This window comes from Rhinoderma darwinii, chromosome 5, assembly GCF_050947455.1.
Source record: "Rhinoderma darwinii isolate aRhiDar2 chromosome 5, aRhiDar2.hap1, whole genome shotgun sequence".
In the NCBI taxonomy this organism is placed as follows: Eukaryota; Metazoa; Chordata; class Amphibia; order Anura; family Rhinodermatidae; genus Rhinoderma; species Rhinoderma darwinii.
This window is the reverse complement of record NC_134691.1, coordinates 89,916,942-89,930,549: the sequence shown is the minus strand read 5'-3', so window position 1 is coordinate 89,930,549 and position 13,608 is coordinate 89,916,942. Positions and strand designations below refer to the sequence as shown.

General features: G+C 41.6%; 1 protein-coding gene across 3 annotated transcripts in view; it reads left to right on the top strand.

Annotated features, from left to right (window-relative positions):
- Positions 1 to 13,608, top strand: part of SNTG1 (syntrophin gamma 1) — a 505,846-nt gene that overhangs the window by 266,891 nt on the left and 225,347 nt on the right. For 2 of the 3 annotated variants that reach the window (XM_075826258.1, XM_075826259.1), the window contains one exon: positions 5,108 to 5,222. The exons of the other annotated variant lie outside the window; for it this stretch is intronic. The gene's annotated coding sequence lies outside the window, so the exon portion shown is untranslated. The remainder of the gene's footprint in view (positions 1 to 5,107; positions 5,223 to 13,608) is intronic. 3 annotated transcript variants of the gene reach the window in all.

Below are 13,608 nucleotides of genomic sequence, written 5' to 3'. Positions count from 1 at the left end.
CTTAGTTACAAACAAGGATTTAAAGACTTTAGAAAAGACTTCTAAGGGGGAGATGATAAATTAGTATATACAGTTAGGTCCATAATTATTTGGACAATGACACAATCTTCATGATTTGGGCTCTGCATGCCACCACATTGGATTTGAAATGAAACAACTGAGATGCAATTGAAGGGTAGACTTCTAGGTGTAATTCAAGGGGTTGCAGTGGCGGATTATCGTTAGGGCGGTTCGGGCGGCCGCTCGGGGCCCAAGGCCACACATGATCGCACGGCCCCCCTCATGCCAGGTGGGGCGTCGCTAGCACCGGAGGGGGCCCCAGTGTTAACGGCAGCCACATTCACACATCAATGAAAAGTTACTATAGTAACTGGGGCCTATGTAATAAACTACACGGGCCCCTGTTACTATAGTAACTGACAGTACTTACCTCTCCTCTTCCTGGAGCGCATCAGAGGTTCTGACGTCATAGCGCTGAGCGCTGTGCGCAGCGCATAATGTCACGACACTTGATGGAGTGAGGACCTGCGGCCGAAGAGGAGGTAAGTTTAATTCTAGTGTCTTGCTGAAGCTGATGGGTTGGGGTCTGACACCCGAGACCCCCACCAATCAGCTGTTTTGAAGGGGTTGCAGCCGCAAGTTTCATCTGTCCAAAGAATGCTGTTCCAGAACTGGGCTGGCTTCTTTAGATGTTGTTTGGCAAAGTCTAATCTGGCCTTTCTATTTTTGAGGCTGATTAATGGTTTGCACCTTGTGGTGAACGCTCTGTATTTGCTCTCATGAAGTCTTCTCTTTATGGCAGACTTAGATACTGATACACCTACTTTCAGGAGAGTCTTCTTCACTTGTGTAGATGTCGCGAAGGGTTTTTTCTTCACCATGGAAAGGATTTTGCGATCATCAAGCACTGTTGTCTTCCATGGACGTCCAGGCCTTTTGGAGTTCTCGAGATCACCACTGCGCTTTTTTTTCATAAATGTACCAAACTGTTGATTTGGCCACTCCTAACATTTGTGCTATCCCTCTGATGGATTTCTTCATTTTTTTTCAGCCTAACGATGGTCTGTTTCACTTGTATTGAGAGCTCCTTTGACCTCATGTTGTGGGTTCACAGCAACAGCTTCCAAATGCAAATGCCACACCTGGAATCAACTCCAGACTTTTTACCTGCTTAAGTGATGATGGATTAATGAGGGAATAGAACATGCAGGCCATTAAATAGCTTTTCAGATAATTGTCCAATTACCTTTGGTCCCTTGAAAAAGAGGCAGCTACATATTAAAGAGCTGTAATTCCTAAACCCTTTATCAAGTTAGGATGTGAATACCCTAAAATTAAAGCTGAGAGTCTGTACTTTAAGCCCATATTGATTATATAACTGTATATTCAATATGTTTTGGTAAACAGCTTAAATGCCAAAACTTGTGTCACTGTCCAAATAATTCTGGACCTTAACTGTAAATGGCTCGTACAGAAATTATGGTGAAATTCTTGATTTATTTAACTGGTTCCCGACCACTGGCTGTATATTTACGGCCAGCGGTCAGGGTCCTTAAAACCCGAGCCATAGACTTTTTACGGCTCGGGTTTTAACTTGCTGCCCGCGCGATCGGGCAGCTGAATGTCGGGTCTCCGGCTATCAGTGACTGCCGGGGACCCTGAGGAGAGGATAGAAGCAGCTTTCACTGCTTATGTCTCCTCCGATGTCTTTTTACACAGCGCTCAATGAACGCTGTGTATAGGAATAGAGACAGCAGCAGCGGCGCTGTCTCTATTCCTCCCGGTGATCATGTGACTGGTCACATGATCGCCGGGTGCCGTTACTGACAGACTGCTGCTGGGTCTTACAAGACCCAGCACAGCCCTATTAGTGACAATCGTCGCTATGAGAGGGCTGATTTCCCCTGTAACTGGGGCTGCTGTGCAGCTCCAGTTACAGTGGAAAAACATGGTGTAAAAGAAAGAAAAATATATAAAGTTCCCCAAAGGTCTTTTTTAACCTTTGAGGGACAGACCATAGTAATAAAAAAATAATAAAGCAAAGTGCAAAAAAAATAATAATAATAAATACACATAAAATACCCACCCCCAAAAAAAACTTTCCCCCCGCCAATCATTGTTGTAACGCTAGCGCTGACCCAATTACCCTAATATAGACATGTAATATATTAAAATTTACGGTAGACAATGACGATCACAAATAAAAGGTCTATTTTAGGGTAAAACTATGTTATTACCCCAAAAAAATAGCTGAAACGTAAAAAAGCTTATTTTTTTACTATTATTTTCAAACTTTATGAATAAAAATTCAAAAATAGCAAAAAAGGTGTGTATGAAAACGATAAAAAACGAAACCTGCATTGTCTACGGAAAAAACATCGCAAAAATCACGTCGCTAACCCAACAAATAAAAACTTTATAGCCATTTAACTAACACGTGCTAAAAATGGCTAAACGGTGTCTGGTCCTGAAGGCGCAAAATAGCCCGGTCCTGAACTGGTTAAACTCCAATTAAAAAGACAAGGGCGTCAAACCTTACTTTCTGTAAGAGTTGTGAAGCTGTATAATAGCCTATCTCAGGAGCTGGTTTTAGCAGAAACTGTTGATGGCTTTAAGAAAGGCTTAGATGATTTCTTAGAACAAAATAACATTAAAGCTTATGTAAATGGTTATAATTCTTTGTCGAATGTTGTTCCAGTCTTATGCCTCACAACTTCAGCTGTTTATAGGGTGGAATGATATTTTAGTAAATATGTACTTCTTAGAAAACTATGAAAGGGGATTGAATAATGTATTTGAAGGACTGGAAACGGTTGTTTTTTTTTTTACATTTTAAAGATCTCGCAAAAGTGGTTTATAAGGAGCACCAGAAATATGGGACACTGTTAAATTATTGGAGGAAGTTAGAACTTTCCTTGATATAATGCCATCTTTGAATAATGTTACTATAACTTCATTTAGAAAACTACCTGATACTCAATTTTGGAAAAAAAATAAATATTAATATTGCACTTTTATTTACTAATGCACAGATAACATTTGAGGAATTATAAAATGTATATATGTAGTGTTCCAAATGTTGGAATTTTCCAACATATGCAATTGGAATATGCATTTGGTAGTGTGAAAAATAAGAACTTTCATATATCTTCACTTTTTATTTTTTTGAAAACACAATTAAAAAAAAGGTGTTATTTCAGCATTGTATACAATTATGTTGTGTTTTGTCACTAAACAGTAAAATTAGGGCACAGGAGAAATGGAAAAGAGATTTGGGTATAACTATAAGATGGGATAATATACTATATCTGTGGAAAGAATTTATTTGAATCATGAACATTGGCTTATATGTTTTAAGTAGAATCATAGATTATATTTTGCACCAAAACTGCTGAGGATTATGGGAAAAGACATAATAATTGCTTGTGATGCTTAGATAGGAAAGTGTTTGCCTCATGTGGAGATATCCTAAACTTCTTAGATATTGTGGGGGGGGGGGTAGAGTGACAGAGATTGAGACCTCAGCATTGGAGCGGTATGGGGGGGGGGGGGGTATCACCAGGGTACATTCTAAAATAATGAATATTGAAGTCACTATCTCTTTTTTTCAAAGATGTATTAGGATATGCTCATATCAAGTACTGGTTCTAAAAATTATTTTTATCGCCAGATTAATTATTAACTTTAAACGGAAACAGAAACATTGGTTAAACTGGGACATGCTCAAGGAAAAGGGTATTATGAAATTGAAAATAATAAAAATGGAAAAGTTCTTTGAAAAATGGGAGAGTTGGTGTAGCATTGTGTGCAAGGAAAACATGTTCTTGAAAGTTGTTATACCCCTAATATGTTTTCGGATGTGTTTGTCAAAAACTGGGTTCCCCTTTCTTCTAAGGTTTGGTTGGGTAGATAATCATTGGGAGTAAATTATATTTGAATGCACGGACACAAAAACTTAAAAAAAAGTCCTTAACAATAAAAAAGGCTTGGTTCTTAAGGAGTTACAGGGTTTTCCGGGATTTTTTTCTAAATTGACAACAGGGCAGGGAATGGAATTACATAGTATACTAATGGATACTCACACCCAGTGGTTGAAGCTAGTTAGTGGCATGATGCTGCCATGATTGACACTTGACCGCTGAGGCCAGTGATTGGCTGCATCGGCACGTGATCGATGAACAGTATGTGACTACTGCAGAATCTTCCGGTACCGGCTAGGTGGAGATCAGGACCTCAGTGCTGGAGCGAGGGGCACTTCAGGGGGTGAGTATCTGGTAGCTTATTATGTAATTCCATTGCCTGCCCTGCTGCTAATTTTATAAAAGACCGGTTAACCCTTTTAAGGAAAGAAACATAATGTCCAGTCTATTTATAGGAGTTTATTTTGGAAAAAAAGGGAGATGTACTTTAAAGCCCTAATATTTTACTCCAATTTTCATGTTTTATTGAAATCTAATTGTGATTCTGTTGTGATTTTAGAGAATTTAGAGAATATTGATATTAAACAGTGTAACCACTTCTTTTTTCATGCTGCCAATAATAATTTTATGTTCACTTAATTACTAACAATTTCCTGCTAAAATGGTAGCATAATAGGTTGGATGTTCCCTTTATATCCTGTAACTGCTGCAGATAAAGATACAGGTTATAAGCACTATCCAGGCAATTTGCCAGCACAAAAAAAATACACGTTAGTGCAGCGGCTCATTAAAGTCTCACAACATTGGAACTAGACAAGTAAATGGAACCTGTCTTAAATCTGAGGGGGGCATAGCACACTATGGATGATAGAATCATCAAATGAAAGCTTAACATCAAGTTTAATTATTGTTACTGATTACTTCTATTTGAGAATTCACAAAACACTTTGCATGTTGAGTAGCTATTCAGCAAGCCGTTTCTTTCTCAATAATTACAATCCCAGACACAATTTATTCCCTCTTTTCCAAATATTCTCCATTGTTTCCAACTTAGTACTATTGTTTTTGGGGTGAGCTATGCTCAGGCCATTCTACAGAACACGTTACTTGAATCATTGTTTCCGCATTGTTTTTTTTCTTATTATTTAGAGAATATTTGCGATGTAAATTTTTCCTCTCATCAACAGATGTCTGCTGTTTTCTTCGCAACCTAGTATTAAGGAAAATCAAAATCTGGATTCATGTTTGGATGAATTTTTGATTGCCTTTTCTGAAAAATCAGCTGTGCTACATGAGCAAGTAGTAAGTTCATAAGATTTCTATTTTTAGGGAAATATTACTGATGTTCTACTTATAAATGTTGTGTATTCCAGATTTGGAGGGAATTTATAAAGTCACTATAATTTACACCAGCAAGATTTCCCTTTCTGGTGAATGGACAGCAGAAGATGTGACAAATTTATTAACCCTTTCAGAACTCAGCTATTTTTTTGCTTTTTCATTTTGTTTTTTCACTACCTGCCTTCCAAGAACCATAACTTTTTTATTTTTCCATCATTAGAGAGGTGTGAGGACTATATTGGCACCATTTAAAGTACCATATAATGTACTGGGAAACGAAAACATTTCTTTGTGTGCTGAATTTGGAAAAAACTGGGATTCCTCCATTGTTTTTTGTGTTTCCGATTTTACGGTTTTCACCGTGCCGTAAAAACAACACCTTAAATTTATTTTATAGCTCAATACGATTTCGAATATACCAGATTTATATAGTTTTTTTTTATATTTTACTACTTTTACAAAGAAAAATCTTTGTTAAAAAAAATGTTTTGTTTTACCACATTCTGAGAGCCATAACTTTTTTTTACTGTTTCGTCGTTTAAGCGATGTAAGGGCTTATTTTTTGCAGAAAAAGCTGACGTTTTTATTGGTACAATTTTTTGGTACATTTAACTTTTTGATCACTTTTATTAACAATTTTTTGAATGCTAAGGTGACCAAAAGACAGCAATTTGTCGGTTTTTACGGCGTTCACCATTCGAGTTAAATATTGGTATATTGTAATAGTTTGGACTTTTGCAGACGCAGTGATACCATTTTTGTTTATTTTTTTATATTACTTTAGAGGAAAATTGGACACTTTTTTTTAACTTTTAATGTATATATTTTTTTTCACTACTAAGAGCTTTATTTCACTTTTTTTACACATTTTATTAGTCCTCCAGAGGACTTGAATCACTGGTACAATACACTGTAATACTAATGTATTGCAGTATATTGTCATTTTTACATACTTCTGTTAAGCCCTGCCAGAGGCACGATTTAACACAGGCAGTGAAGGCAGACTTGGGGGTCTTCATTAGGCCTCTGCGATGTCTTGACAACCATCGGCACCCCGTGATCGTGTCACGGGTTGGAGGGGCCCACCCTTTTAACGTCTCAGATGCCATGGTTGCGAATGATCACAGCACGTAATGGGTTATACGGCCAGGAACAGTGCAATGGCCATTAGTCCCGGGTGTCAGCTGTAATACACAGCTGACACCTGCAGCGTATGGAGCCCGCTCCATACATCACCCCTCGTACCAGGACGTGCAATTACGTCCAAGTGCGTGAAGGGGTTAAGAGTCGTGCTCCTCTTAATAAATTAGTCTCACCTCATACTCACTTCATACTAAGACTGAAATAAAAGTCCCCTTTATCTATCCACAAAATGTTTTATATTACTATTATAAAAGGTTGTAGTGTTGCACTTTATATGCCAACTATGGCTAACTATGGCAGCAGTCCAGAATCATCTTTAGTGCAGTTGCTGCTTAGATATCTACACTAAAGCCCCAGAACTGTAGGTTTCCAAGTTGCGAATGTAAAGTAGAATAACATTATACCCCCAGGCCAATAAAATGCTGAGGTGCCCTATTTAATCACATCACAGACATCTAGTTTCTGTTCAGATTATGACCACAGTCAATGGGTATAAAGGATAAATTTGTTAGCCTTCTTTCAAAGCCACCCACAAGCTTGCCCTCAAAGTCCTGCTGTAGCATTGGTTGGCTCCTTTTTCATGCCACATCTAGTCTGAGAAGGGGCAGATGCTCACATCACAGTATTTGGGCTTCTTGCTCCCTAATAACTCATCATAACGCACCCCACTTATGTCTCTCTAACCATCCACCACTAATTGTGAGCTATCAAACTCATTAGCTCATGCCCTTACATTTTATCTAAAAGACATCAGAAAGCTGCTTTTAGGGTGGCATTATGCCCCCTTACCTTCTGGGCCCCTGTGCAGCTACACAGGTTGCACATATAGTATGTCTATTACGGAGTCCGAGTGCCTTGCACCAGCATTGTCTTTTGGCTTTTTTTCTAAGAGGGGGCAACCAACTTACAGTGGAATGTAGTTTCCCTATGTAGTCAAGTCCATCCATCAAGTGGACCATATACTTCTTGAACTTTGACCAGAACCTAGTCCTCCATTGCTTTCTGGACTTTATAATGTTAAACAGTCCTCTCAGAGGATCTAATGCAGATTGGATTTACTAAGTCATGTTTTCTGTGCTGAAAAAGGTCATTCAGCAGAGTCCTACTCAATGTAGCCAATAAAACCGTTGCCAAGTTGGGCTTAGAAAACTCACCTAAGCAAAAATGAACTACCTGCAGCTATAACGAATGTTCGGAAGCTGTTCTGAAATCACAGTTTCTGAATATATTTTTGTAGCCTATGGTACTGCTGATAATTTTCACTCACTCTCATATTTGTGATCTGTTGCTCCTTAGTTGTCATTATCGTTTGGAAGTTTGCAAAAGTCTACAGTATTTGACCATTTGGCAGCTTTCTGCTTCTATTGGGGTGGGACTTCAACAGCTCCACAAGCATGGGTGACAGGGCTGGCGCCCGCACTAGCAAGTGCTAGGGCCAACTGGAGTGACTACTGCTGCTTTCTGCTATTCATTACATCCTGTACATATTCTATTACACAGGGCAGTAGGGGAAACTACACAGGATACTGATGTGCTCCTTCATCTTGTGTCGATTCTCCTACACTGGAGGATATAAATCCCTATATATACATATTTCAGTTTTGCTGATGAATTCTCAAAAAAAAAAAAAAAAACAACCCCTTTCTCTCTCTCATATTATACTACTCCTTCTAGATTTGGATTTATTGAAAAACAAATAATGGTGTTTTTTAATTGATTGTGGAGGAGTAAATTAAATATCTATGAAGAATGAATATTCATTATCACTAGTACCAATTTTCAACCAAACTTAAAGGGAAACTCCCAACTTTGCATATCCCCAAGATATACCATAACTGTATGATAGACGTGGATCCCGTGGCTTGGACCCACATCTATCAGACATTTATGGTATACCACCTATCTCCAGAACCACCTATGTCCAGAACGGGGGTCACCGAACCCCTGTCCCACCTGGTGAGGTGTCTACCAGCCGCTGCATCCAGGTGAAGAATAAATCTGGAGGTGGTGGCCCAAGTGCAGGGCTCTCTCCATTCATTCCTATGTGAGTTACAGAAATAGCCAAGCCTGCAACCATATAGCTGCATTACCTGTTGTCACTTTTACAAAATGGCTACGATTATTAAACAGTAAAATTGTAATTTCTCTGTGAAATTCAAATAATTATTATTATATAAATCATTATATCAAACTGTGGCAACTGCTTTAACTTCTGATTTACCAGTATATACAAATTCATTTTGAATATAAATAAATAAATATATATATATATATATATATATATATATATATATATATATATATATATATATATATATATATATATATATATAAATATATCATATTTCATCAACTGGAAAAGATCCAGTGGTTAGTTGTACTACCCTATGCAGTCCATGCTAATGCTTTTAAAAGAAAGTCCCATGTCCTCCCACGGAGGATGTTGTGACAAATTTACCCTGCTGTGGTCCAGCGGCAACTGCTTTTTGTTCTATACACAGACACTGGGCCTGGTTAGTATGCACAAGTGTATTATTTAGATATACCATAGGGAGCCATAAAAGTACTAAATATTGCTTTTCCTCTAATTGGATTTACATCCTGACCTTTGACCTTCTGCCTTTGTGTTACTGAACTGATTTGGCCCATGATGACTCTTTATTTAGTGTCTTTAGTCTTTGATGCTGCTGATTTGTTCCTACCCTAAGATCAGCCCAATGTTCGCTATTCCAATACCACACTGTGTCTCCTGTGTCTTGTTGCTGAGCTGGATTTCCCTGGATGACCCTTCTACCTACTGATTTACTGTGTCTGACATATTGTCTGCCTCTGCTTTAGATTTTGCTCTGATCAACCCTTTATCTTTCAGTGTGCCACTCATTTTTTGGCACTTCTGGTAGTTTTTGGAGGGCTACTGGACACTTGTGAGTGTAACTGGGGAGATCCTATATAAATAACACATTATCCCTGATCATTGTCACAATTTATTTACTAGTCTCTTATTAACCTTATTTACCAACATTTCGCGTTGATAAAATTTCACTGGTTGAAAAGTTGGAGGACTTTACTCTGTAGCCAGCTAGTTCGCTCTCCTGCCAAGACCTGGCCCTACCATCCCTATTGCACTGTTTTAAGAGCAGTGATGGTGCATGCAGCTTTACTTCTTATAGTCAAAGCTGTTATAATGTGTAATGTCTATATAAAGGGGACGTACTCTTTAATTATGAATGATACAGCCAGTTATTGAACATTTGATTTTCATGTTTATATTTAACCTGGGATGTCACTGAGGAGAACAAAGACATACAGTAAATATACCATTTCAATATGTTCTTTATATGGATGCAGACAGTTGCTACCCAATTCTGTGTATGTACATTTCTTAGCCAGAAAACGTGGTAGACTGAACATCATAGGAAATGCAATAGTGCTGTAATGGCAGGGGGTAGGGAGACGGACAAGTGAGCCCTAATCTACCCGCCACTCTGTCCCTGCCTACTTGCAACGACCCGCCCTAGGCGACGGGGTACAACTGGGCGGCGGTCCCTGCGCTCAGTAAGTGCACGACAAACACGACAAACATACAAGGAACACAAGCAAGGAAAAGGGGCCGTTGCCCACGGCAACACCGTGAGCAACCAGAGTGATGAACGAGCCGAGTCAAGCCAGGAGTGTGCGAGGTACAAAACGAAAAGCAGAAGAGTAGTCGGTAAGCCAGGGTCGGTATGGAGCAGGATCAAAAATAGCAGGAGCTGTAGCTGGGCCAGGAACCACAAGGAAAGAAACAAAAGCAATAACAAGCACCGAGGGACAGGAAGTGCAGGCTTAAATAGACCGAGGGCGGGAGCTAGCTGAGTCTGGCCAGGTTACGATAGGCTCTCCCACTCCTAAGCCTGCCAGCCTGAATGGTGGAAGCAGGAGTCAGTCTCAGGGATGTATTCTCAGGTGCTGACTGATTAGTTCTGGGAGTTAACCCCGCTGTGCCTGGCAGATCCTTTACAGTACCCCCCCTTTTATGAGGGGCCACCGGACCCTTTCTAAGTGGACCTGGCTTACTGGGGAAACGCAGGTGGAACCTCCTGACCAATACCCCAGCGTGAACATCCCGGGCGGGTACCCAAGTCCTCTCCTCGGGCCCGTATCCTCTCCAATGGACCAGGTACTGGAGGGAGCCTTGGACCATCTTGCTGTCCACAATACTGGCCACCTTGAATTCCACCCCCTCCGGGGTGAGGATGGGAACAGGAGGTCTCCTCGAGGGAGCCAAGGACGGGGAGCAGCGTTTGAGGAGGGAGGCATGAAACACGTCGTGTATCCGAAAAGACGGGGGTAACTCCAGCCGGAAGGCGACAGGATTGAGGACCTCATTGATCTTATACGGCCCAATAAACCGGGGAGCAAACTTCTTGGACAGAACCTTGAGACGCAAGTTCCTAGACGACAACCACACCAGATCCCCGACCATAAACAGGGGGTTAGCAGAACGTTTTTTATCAGCCTGAGTTTTTTGTACGCTCTGGGACACCTCTAGGTTTTTCTGAACCTGGGCCCAGACTGTGCACAGTTCCCGATGAACGACCTCTACCTCAGGATTGTTGGAACTACCAGGTGAAACGGAGGAGAACCGTGGATTAAACCCAAAATTACAAAAAAAAGGAGAGACCCCTGACGAGTTACTGACCCGGTTATTAAGGGAAAATTCGGCGAGGGGAATGAAAGAGACCCAATCAAATTGACAGTCAGAGACAAAACACCTTAAGTATTGTTCTAGAGACTGATTAGTCCTCTCCGTTTGGCCATTGGTTTCAGGATGGAAGGCAGAGGAGAAGGACAGATCAATCCCCAACTTCATACAGAAGGCTCTCCAAAACAATAAAACAAATTGTACCCCTCTGTCCGAAACAATATTGACAGGGACCCCATGGAGACGCAGGATGTGTTTGACAAACAAGGTAGCCAACGTTTTGGCGTTGGGTAGTTTCTTGAGGGGCACAAAGTGGCACATCTTACTGAAGCGGTCCACCACCACCCACACCACCGACTTGCCTTGGGATGGAGGCAAATCGGTGATAAAATCCATGGAGATGTGTCCAAGGTCTCTGGGGAATGGGCAACAAACGCAGTAAGCCCGCTGGTCGGGACCTGGGAGTCTTGGACCTAGCACAAACCTCACAAGCGGCGACGTAGGCCTTAACGTCTTTAGGCAACCCAGGCCACCAATAATTTCTAGTAATGAGGTGTTTGGTACCCAGGATGCCTGGATGGCCAGATAGTGCGGAGTCATGATTTTCCCTAAGTACCCTTAGCCGGAATTGCAGGGGAACAAACAGCTTGTTCTCAGGAAGGTTCCCGGGAGCTGCACCTTGATCAGCAGCAATTTCAGAGACTAAATCAGAATCGATCGAGGAAATGATTATACCTGGAGGCAAAATACAAGCAGGATCTTCCTCCGAAGGAGGGCTGGCCATGAAGCTACGCGACAGTGCATCAGCCTTAATATTTTTAGACCCAGCCCTATAGGTAACCAAAAAATTGAATCTGGTAAAAAATAACGCCCATCGAGCTTGTCTCGGGTTTAGCCTCCGGGCAGATTCTAGGAAAACCAGATTCTTGTGGTCGGTAAGGACCGTTACCTGGTGCCTAGCCCCCTCCAGGAAGTGGCGCCACTCTTCAAATGCCCATTTAATGGCTAAGAGTTCGCGGTTGCCAATATCATAGTTACTTTCAGTTGGCGAAAACTTCCTGGAGAAGTAGGCACAGGGGCGGAGATGGGTGAGGGACCTGGTACCCTGGGACAAGACAGCCCCCACTCCCACCTCAGATGCGTCAACTTCCACGATAAATGGCTCCATTTGGTTGGGCTGAACCAGCACCGGGGCCGAGACAAAGCACTTCTTAAGGACCTCAAAAGCCTGGACAGCCTCAAGAGGCCAGTGGAGGAGATCAGCACCTTTGCGAGTGAGGTCCGTAAGGGGCTTAGCGATGACCGAGAAGTTAGCAATAAATCTCCTGTAATAATTAGCAAACCCCAAAAAACACTGTAACGCCTTCAGGGAGGCAGGTTGGACCCATTCCGCCACAGCCTGAACCTTGGCGGGGTCCATGCGGAATTCATGAGGAGTGAGGATTTGACCCAAAAATGGAATCTCCTGTACCCCAAACACACATTTTTCGGTTTTGGCAAACAGTTTATTTTCCCGAAGGACCTGGAGCACCTTCCTGACATGCTCCACGTGGGAGGACCAGTCCTTGGAAAACACCAGTATGTCATCAAGGTACACTACCAGAAAAATCCCCAGGTAATTTCTCAAAATCTCATTTATGAAATTCTGGAAGACCGCAGGGGCATTACACAACCCAAAGGGCATGACGAGGTATTCGAAATGGCCTTCGGGCGTGTTAAACACAGTCTTCCACTCATCCCCCTCTTTGATGCGAATAAGGTTATACGCCCCCCGTAGATCCAATTTAGAAAACCATTGGGCCCCCTGAACCTGATTAAAGAGATCAGGAATCAAAGGAAGGGGATACTGGTTCCTTACCGTGACCTTATTCAGGCTACGGTAGTCAATGCATGGCCTAAGACCACCATCCTTCTTCCCCACGAAGAAGAAGCCAGCACCTACCGGAGAAGAAGAGGGACGAATGTAACCCTTGGCCAGGGATTCCTGGATATACACTCTCATAGCTTCACGTTCGGGACAAGAAAGATTAAATATCCTACCCTTAGGAAGCTTAGCTCCTGGTACCAATTCGATAGCGCAATCGTATTCTCTATGAGGAGGTAACACTTCGGAGGCCTCCCTAGAGAAAACATCAGCGAAGTCCTGAACAAACTCGGGTAGCGTATTCGCCTCCTTAGGGGGAGAAATAGAATTAACAGAAAAACATGACGTCAAGCATTCATTACCCCATTTGGTTAGCTCCCCAGTATTCCAGTCAAACGTAGGATTATGCAACTGCAACCAGGGAAGACCTAGAACCAAATCGTACGATAATCCCTGCATCAACAGTACAGAGCATTGCTCCAAATGCATGGAGCCAACAAGGAGTTCAAAAACAGGGGTATGCTGTGCAAAATAACCATTAGCAAGAGGAGTGGCGTCGATACCCACTACCGGGACAGGTTTAGGCAAATCAATAAGAGGCATAGCAAGGGACATAGCAAATTCCACAGACATGATATTAGTAGAGGACCCTGAAT